We start from the raw sequence: 8,284 nt of genomic DNA on the forward strand, positions 1-8,284 counted from the left end.
TTTGAGACGTATCAATTACAATAGTTTTATATTTTTAAATAATTTAGTTTTAAAATTATTAATAATATTTTATTTTTCATTACAAGATGCTGGAATATCCAGTTCTCATCTACTTGCTGCTGTAGAGGACATACAAGAGCAGGAGGAGAAGATGATCTCCATTGATTTTTTTTAATTTTAATATATTATATTTAAAATTTGAGCAGTGTTATTTATACAATTTAATTTTGATTTAATATATAATATTAGTTTTTAATTTATGATGGTGATAGTCAATTGTTAGTTGGCATAATGTTCGTAAATATAATTACCTATTAATTAAATTATAATAGATTTTTATAAATATAATTATTAAAAATATTTTTTTAAAAAAAATATAGAATTATTAGCGATGGCTTTAGCGATGGAATTTTGTTGCTAAAAATATTAGCGACGGTTTATTAGCGACGAATTATCGTCACTATTATATTTTTTAAATTTTTAATTTTAAATTCAAAAAATATTATAAGCAACGGAGTGCCATCGCTAAATGTTGTCGCTAATGCTTTTATTAGCGACGGCTCTTTAGCCATCACTAATAAGCTGCTTTAGTGTCGCACTTTTTTTCGATGACTTTTTAGCGGCAGCTTTGTATCACTAATAGGATTAGCGACAGTGATTTGTTTATTAGCGATGACATTTGGCCGTCGTAATAATGAATTTTCTTGTAGTGAGAAGCCAATTCGATTTCCTGATCTTCTCTTTCTGATGTGTGAGAGAGTCTTTTGTCTTTCTTTTGAGTCATTAGTGAGGTATCTGAGATGAGTGTTCAGTCATAATTCAATAAGGAGAAGGTCAGGTCCGATGGCAGGTTCCCCCTATAACAATTTCTATTAGTTGTTATAAACTAGAAATCTATATATAATATTTGAAATTTGTGCATACATTAAACGAAGAGAAGTAATCATATTCAGGAAATAGATGTGAAAGCAATTTTCTAAAATTCTGATATATCTTTTAGAAATTTAAAAGTCTTCCTTGCTCTTAGACTATTAGACAAATAGTATCATAAATATGAAAAATTCTTGGAAATTCATGTTTTAGAGCTTGATCTGAATATTTTGAAGTTCCTTAAAAATAGAAATAGGAAAACTTAATGGTGGGCTTGCCTAGACTAGAGATGTGCTAAATGTCGATGTAAAATTGACTAAAGATGTAAATTCTAGGAATCATTTTGTAAACTATAACAAGAAAACAATGTAGAAAAATTGAGAAGAGCATGAAAGGAGGCCAAAAGGGAAACCACAAACATGTTGCATGCCATCTTGTTCATGCAAGTGCACAGCGTGGTCATGCTTAGCAAATTGCATGCCTGTGCTTGCATTGTTTAGCCCAAAAATCCAACTAGGCCTTCCTAATTGTAGATGGTACAAATGCAAATAGACTTGCATTAAAATATATATGAAATGGGACTAAAAAAGAGATCAAAATAAAAGTCTCCATCTTTAATGTACAAGCTTTTCTTGTGCAATATATTCTTGTGCCATGCAAATGGCAAAACAGGGTGTGAAAACTCTTAAAATCATTAAAATCCTAAGAAATTATTTTATAATTATTAAGGAATTTAAGTTTATCTAACATTTACTCATATAATCCACTATTCTTTTTAACAAACTCTCAAAACAACGGTCTTCGAACCATAAGTTATATACTTATGCCCCAAACATAGTTAGGCTTACCAAGTTTATTGTGACTCATTATCAAGAACAAAAGATGTCATAATTTAGAAGAAAAAAATACTAAATGCGACCAAATTAAAATGTTGATGCATAACTTTCTTTTCCCTTCTCTTATTGATGATGATTTGGGAGGATCATCAAATTTGCTATAAATTACTTTGATCACTATGAAGAGGACCGAAGAAGTTCTAGGAGCGAGATCTAGTATATTAAAAAGCCAAATCGTCAAATCTTCAAAAGTTATAACTTGCTCATACATTCAATTGAAAAGCTCTACAATATGGAATCTCTCCTTGAAGATATAACACATTGAGCGATGAGGACTAAATTTTCTTGTTTTATCTTGAAATGGGTCAGTAGAACTAAGCTTTGACTGGGCATATATTTCAAATCAGAAAGAATTAGTTATAGTTGACAACAATATGGATGTAGAAGCTGAAATCTATCGCTTAAAGAATTTCAGCTTTTAATACTTATTTTTACTAGTTATGCATATTTTGGGAAAGCTATGCTCTTTCTGTTACAAGAGAAATTCGATCTGAATTCTACAGCGATGGACCTTATTATTATGAAAAAAAGACTATGAAATTCGGTTGTTATTCATTAATGAAAGATAAGCAAACATAGACCCTATTTTTTACAATTTTCCTAAATTTTCTTAAGAGAGTCGAGTTGATCGGGTTTAGAGTTTACTTGAGTACAACTAGAGATTACTTGTTTTGATGACCGCTCAGTTTATTGTGTATAACAATTAAAAATTAGTATAATATGTAAGAGAGAAATAACTATGATGATAAAGGTGGATAAGTGGGGTGTTAGTAAGAGTCTCTGGCATCCTTTAGCTAATTGCTGACTTTCATGTAGAACTAGTAAACAAATCAGTAATCAATGTTTAGTATTTTTCCTAATAATTTATAAAAATATTTATTAAATTACATTGCATTGATAATATTTATATTTTTGGTACATATAGCCAAACTAGATTTATTAAATATGTGTGCCGGGCCAAGTTCAAGCTTTAGCCTAGTGCTTCCTAGGCCTGAGCCTGATACTTAATGGGGCTTTAGGCTTCTAGCCATATCTTGAGCTTCTTGAACCCTTTTTTTGGGTTTAAAAATATAAAAAATACTTACAAAGATTAAATATTTGAAAGGGTTCAATAAGGCCCATAAGCTTATATTCATGGTTGTTCATAAGGAGTATTGGTGCATGAACAAGAGTTAATAAATATTTTTTTGATCACCAAAGTTGGATTTCTAAGATACAAGTATACATTATATATTATATAAGATTCAGATGGAGTTAGGCTCAGCTAGGGTAAATTAAACCCAAGGCTGATCCATTTTAATAAATTAGTTTATATTTCAAATTCAATCCAATGTGTTGGACTTAGGTCCATGTAGCAAAGCTTTTGAAATACCAAAAAATATTTTCTGACTCTCTAAAATTACTTTTGAATGATATAGTGATGTTTGATAAAAAAAATTCAAAAGTTATTTTGACTTTACTAGATAGCTGAAAAGGTTTACATTGGAAAAGCTTCGACATAGAGCTTTCACCAAAAATATTTTCTGATCAATATTGAAAAATTATTTTAGTTTAAATAAAATTTTTTTAATGACCAAAATATCTATCAATAAATCTCATAATTACATCTTACATCTTTTTATATTATATTATTATACTATATATAATATAATTAATATTATGATATATTATAAATATATAATATAATCTATTCTAATGTTATTATATTATAAAAATATAATCTAATATTATAGTATCTTATAATAATATAATATTATTATATCATATTATTTTATTATAGTATATTATATTATTAATATTATATAATATAATAATATTTTATTATATACTAATATTATTATATTATATTATTCTTTATTATATAATACTATGCAATGTTTCTTATTGTTATTTTATCATACTAAAAATAATTTCTTATTCTATTTATCAAACATATGTTAAATGTTTAAAATACTTCCTAAATATGGTTACTGATATGTCCAAAGATGGACTGTTCATCATGGCACCGACAACCCAATAGCAGCTTGATATATGTCCTTAATTGAAGGTGATGCAACGATTGCTCAGCCTCTGTCACTTGATCTTTTACGATCGTGCTAGAGGAGCTCCCGAGTCTTCTATCTGCAAGATGACAAGTGACCAGTCTGCTCGTTGGGCCACTTTCTCCTTCACCCAGCAAAATCCATAATTGTTGAAGGGAATCTAAAAAGAAAAACTCAAATTTTTTCTCCAAACATTTTGATCTTATTTTTAATTTTATTATTTAAATATTTTAATCTCTTCAATATCATGATTTTAATTTTTGACTATTTGGCTCTTAATTATAGGTCTTAATGGGTTAATAAAAGCCCTAATGGTCACATGCATTTAATCTCATTTTTATTTTCTGATCGTTGGGCTCTTTGTTAAATATTCGGACCATTGGGCTCCTTATTAAAGGCTTTAATAGATCAATAAAAATCCAAATGATCATAAATGATCATATTGGATGGTTATAAAAGAGCTATCTTGAGATCGGATTTTAGACATTCCATCTAAGCCTCTCCTTCACTTCTTTCTAACTTTTTCTCTTCGAATTTTTATGTGATTATTTTTCTAGATACTGAAAGGATCTCTATCAACCTCTTCTACGGTTGTGTTTGCAAGTAGAGGATCCCAGTCATATCTTGTGGTGATTTTTTTGATTTTTCTGTATGAGAGATAGGAATGTGCTTTAAGACACTATCCAACATGCTTTCAAGTTTGATCATTTTTATATCTTGATGTTCTATAAGTCATTTATAATTTTTCTACAACAAAGTCTTGTTAGTTTAGTTTAGCTTTTTAAATCACAAGAGAAATCCTTTAAGCCCTATGCCAACAATCTAAGGCATATTCATAATCTTAACAATGTAATGCCATATTCAAGATACAAATAGCTACAAACGCTATCAATAAAATAGCATCATGATTGTCAATATCTTAGTTTCATGCCACTCTTATTTTTTATGTACATGAAACAATAGATCAAAGTCAGTGTTTTCAAGCGTGGTGTATGCGCTCATTCATGCCAATGCAATCCCTTGTTTGCATCTCATTGCTTATATATAGTTACAACATATGGTCATCCTACATATAAATCAAAAAGAGCGGTCCACGTAGAATTGTGCAACCGCATATTCAGCCTGCTTAGCACTCTAGGGACAAACATGCAGACCAATCTTACATGACTCCGTGAGGATGAATCAGGTTCAACGTTGATGTTCGGGTTTTAAGAGCATTTCAGATGGGCCCGATATGGGTACTAATAGTACTATATATTGATTATGTTGTAGCTATTGCTAGTAGGTATTTATGCTAAGTAATAAGCACTACTTGTTAGTCATTATTTGTTATTAATATTGCTATTATTTCAAAAGAATTGCTAATATTTTTTCTTTTTTTATTGTAATTAATATTTTTTCCATTTTAAATAGTTAAAAAGCATAACTACATATGTAGCTTGTTACCATATGTGCAATCTCTTGACCACGTTATTTGCCTTCATATGACAGCTGCCTTTTAAAGCACCATGTAAATTGCTGATATCATTTGCCTGCTATTTCATTATAATGGCCATCTTATAATGAAAGCAATAATTAATTAATGACTTCATGCTGATCATAATAAAAATAATATTTTTAAAACTAAATCTTTATACCAATTTAATAAATTCTAATATGTCTAAAAATAGATTTTATTATATGAACAATGAATTGATAAAATTATTTCATTATCTCCCATTTTTTCATATTATAAATGCTTTTTGTCAACTTAAACTTCTAGTAATTAATGTAACAACAATCACTTATCATATATTTTTAATGACGATCAAGGAATGGTTGGACAATTCTGATTCATATTTCTTATAATAGGTCAGTGGTTATCAACTAAAGTAAATTGTTCTAGTAGCAGTGTATGTTGTGCTTTATCGGTGGCCAGTTAAGGAAAGATTAGACTAATATTTTTTTTAAAAAAAAAACTAGGTCATATAATATGTATTATTAGTTATTAATTCATTGTTAGCCTCAGAAATTGTGGAGGGAGACTCTTTTTGTCAGTTTGTCTTATAAAAGGTTTAAATAGAAGTAAGATCCTAGAGTCATCAAGGGAGATGAGGTTTAACCTATAAAAGATCTTCCAGTAGTGGGAACCCAACCTTTATGATAGGAGATCCCTTGAAAGAGGTTCAATGTGATAATAATAAGCTGATTGATTCATCAGGGAGCATATTTAGTTTATTTGATATAGGAGTTACAGACTTTATCATATTTCTATGATGATTAATACTCCTATATAGTGATTAGAAAGAGTTTATCTCTAAATGAGACTCGAGAGGTACTCCTCGAGATGTGACATTGCACACATCCCTGGAGAGACTCATTTACATGAGAATATCTATACATGTCCATAGATATGAGATATGGGATGTCTCTAATAACTCTCATGAAAAATCAAAATACATGTGAAAGATCGCTAATGCACAGACTTATGATGGAGAATTCTGTACTATGTGTATGGTAGTTGAAATTTGGATCAAAGAAACGTAGCTCAAGATCTGATTCACTCTAATTTTTATAAATAAAAATTATTCATACTAAGTGATGTTAAGTCCTGTTAAGACATCTTACCCATCGCATAATATAAGTACCTTAGAATTTATATTTTTTATTTATAATTTTAAAAAATTTGAGTTTTATGGGAGATTGTTGGAGGGAATCCAAAAAGAAAAACTCAAAATTTTTCTCCAAATATTTTAATCTTATTTTTTTTAATTTTTTTATTTAAATATTTTAATCTCTTCATTATTATATTTTAATTTCTGACGATTGGACTTCTAATTATGAACTTTAATGGATCAGTATAAATATAAACGATCATATATATTTAATCTAATTTTTATTTTCTAACCATTGGGCTCCTTATCAAGGTTCTAACCATTTGGCTCTTTATTAAAGGTCTTAATGAATCAATAAAAGTTCAAACAGTCATAAACGGTCATATTGGATGGAAAAAAGGGACAATCTTGAGATCTAATCTTAGACATCCCATCTAAGTCTCTCCTTCTCTTCCTTCCAACTTTTTTTTTTTCAGATCTTTTTCTTTATGATTATTTTTCTAGATGCTGAAGGGATCTCTATCAACCTCCTCTATGGTTGTGCTCGTAGGTGGAAGATCTCGGTCATATCTTGACATAGTTTTTTTGATTTTTCTGTAAGAGAGACCAAAATATGCGTTAAGATAGTGTCCAACACGCTTCCGAATTTGATCATTTTTATTTTTTAATATTCTGTAAGTCATTTATAATTTTTCTATCATAAAGTTTTGTTAGTTTAGTTTAGTTTTTTTAAATCATATAAGAAATTCTTTAAGCCCTGTTCGAACAATCTCAATAACTTTGGAATGTATGAGCCTTTTTTCCTAATAGTCGGATCACGTCCCTAGGATCTCTGCTCTTTAGCGAATGGCATACGTTCTTGAAGATGACAAGTATCTATCTTCATCTATAAAATATAACTTTCCGGGACCCTCCAAGAAAATGAATGCTTACTTTGCATACCTTCTCTTAGAGACTAATTTCACACGAACTGAAATCTATCTCTTTCACAAAGCTTTGAGTTCTTCTGACTCTATCTCTGATCTCCATGCTCCATAAGGCATCCTCTGAGTTTTCACTATCTATTCCCTCATTCTAATCTACCATACTTCATGCTCGACTCCATTAATAAGCTAGCTTAATCTAAAAGCTTAGATCTTTTCTGTTTGCTTCCATAAAAGAATAATTTAGGCATTGAAAAATCTATCATCAGAGAATCCTCAAGTGCGAAGATTTTTCTGCCTTTAATAATTTTGCAAGATCCAACTTGAGAGATCAATCGAGGATCTAGTACTAACATCCGATCCAAAGATTTCGATTAGCTCTCTTTTTCTGAACTCCAATTTAGCGGTGCTCAATTTTTCGATGGCAACTGTTATCAAACAGTAAATAATATTTTTTAAAAATTTTAATCATAAAAATTTTATTTCTCAAAAATTTTAGTTTCAAAAGTTTTGGTACGTACTGCTGCCATCAGTAATTACAGACTGGACGCTAAGTCTATCCGGAATGCTTCGAATTCCGGGTCAGACGCTCCACCACCCAAATCCCGTAGAAATCATGGGGGGTCCTCCGTTCCACTCTTCAAAAAGTCAGTAGGCCCCAGTCGCAATAAATCGGAATCTACCCAGACGGTCCTTCCACGCAAGGGAGCCTATCACAACCAATACAATTCGGTGGGTTCCACCTCCCACTCCCCAGTGGCTCAGCTGGGTGTCGCGCAGGTGTGACCCGGTCCGTCCTCTCGGCCCCTCAACGGGCGGGCAGTGTGGCACATCATATGGTTGGTCCCAAATCCCATCACTATCTCCCACATATGCACTGTCTGGTGGTTGCGTGAAACGGTCAGAAGGACGGTAACTGAATGCATCCTCCACAGTACGAACATAACTCTTTAATGCAT

The sequence above is a fragment of the Elaeis guineensis genome, chromosome 9, assembly GCF_000442705.2.
Source record: "Elaeis guineensis isolate ETL-2024a chromosome 9, EG11, whole genome shotgun sequence".
In the NCBI taxonomy this organism is placed as follows: Eukaryota; Viridiplantae; Streptophyta; class Magnoliopsida; order Arecales; family Arecaceae; genus Elaeis; species Elaeis guineensis.